This window comes from Sinocyclocheilus anshuiensis, unplaced genomic scaffold, assembly GCF_001515605.1.
Source record: "Sinocyclocheilus anshuiensis isolate Anshui unplaced genomic scaffold, SAMN03320099.WGS_v1.1 scaffold1838, whole genome shotgun sequence".
Taxonomy (NCBI): Eukaryota; Metazoa; Chordata; class Actinopteri; order Cypriniformes; family Cyprinidae; genus Sinocyclocheilus; species Sinocyclocheilus anshuiensis.
In genome coordinates, this window is record NW_015546122.1 from 189,935 (window position 1) to 190,901 (window position 967).

Consider the following 967-nt stretch of genomic DNA (forward strand, 5'->3'; position numbering starts at 1 on the left):
AACACTGCAGTAATATTCTCTGGACTCTCTAGATCAATAATTATCAAAAAAAAATTTAATTTTGTCTTTTGGTTAGCTATAATGAGGTCATTATAAAAGGGGCGTGGTCAAATATACCTCAAAGCCTATAAAACCTAAACAAAAACTCAAAACTTTACGAAACATGGTGAAAACATGTGGCAGATGACTCGTAACAAGCATGCAAAGTTTCATGGAGATCGGAGAAAAAAAAAATAAAAAAATCATATATTCACACAAACACTAGAACTTCATACCATATGATATATGACAAGCATGCAACGTTTCACGGAGATCGGACCAAAGGTGGTGCTATAACAGTTAAAAAGGCTTCAAAATTATCAATTTACCAAAAAAATTATCAATTTATAAAACAATTATCAAAAAAAAAAAAAAGATGTTTAACATTGGCATTTGGACTGTTATAACATGGTCATTTAAAAATGTGGTCCTTATATAGTATACTTAAGTGCCCATAAATCTAAAAGGGGTCATATGATGCTGCTAAAAAGAACATTATTTTGTGTATTTGGTGTAATGAAATGTGTTTATGCGGTTAATATGGTCTTGATCTAGTGTACCCAAAAGTCTATAAATCTTCAAATGAAAAATCAAAACATCACAAAACTATGTGAAATCATGCATTATATGATTCTAAACAATCATGCAAAATTGTATGGAGATTGGACACAAACGGACACTGTAACAGTTATGAAGGTTAAAAACAGTACATATCTATGCTTCATTTACTGAAAGTGCAAATACAACCACTAGATGCAGCAAAGGATCACTCATTGGCTCATTCTATCACTTATATAGTTCTTTTCTCAGGATTTATTAGATACTGACATTCAGATGGTTTAAAATCATTATAGGGCCTTTCGCATCGCTTTAGTTCCAGAACTAAATGTACAGTACTAAAGTACTGGGACGATTTTGCGCGAACTAT

The 967-nt window shown here is 31.6% G+C and overlaps 1 protein-coding gene and 1 long non-coding RNA gene across 2 annotated transcripts in view; one reads left to right on the forward strand and one right to left on the reverse strand.

The window, feature by feature from the left end:
• LOC107700969 (uncharacterized) overlaps window positions 1-967 on the forward strand; it is a 22,192-nt gene that overhangs the window by 9,221 nt on the left and 12,004 nt on the right. The gene's annotated exons all lie outside the window — the stretch shown is intronic.
• Window positions 1-967, reverse strand: part of LOC107700968 (poly(rC)-binding protein 2) — a 20,948-nt gene that overhangs the window by 4,866 nt on the left and 15,115 nt on the right. The window lies entirely within an intron of this gene.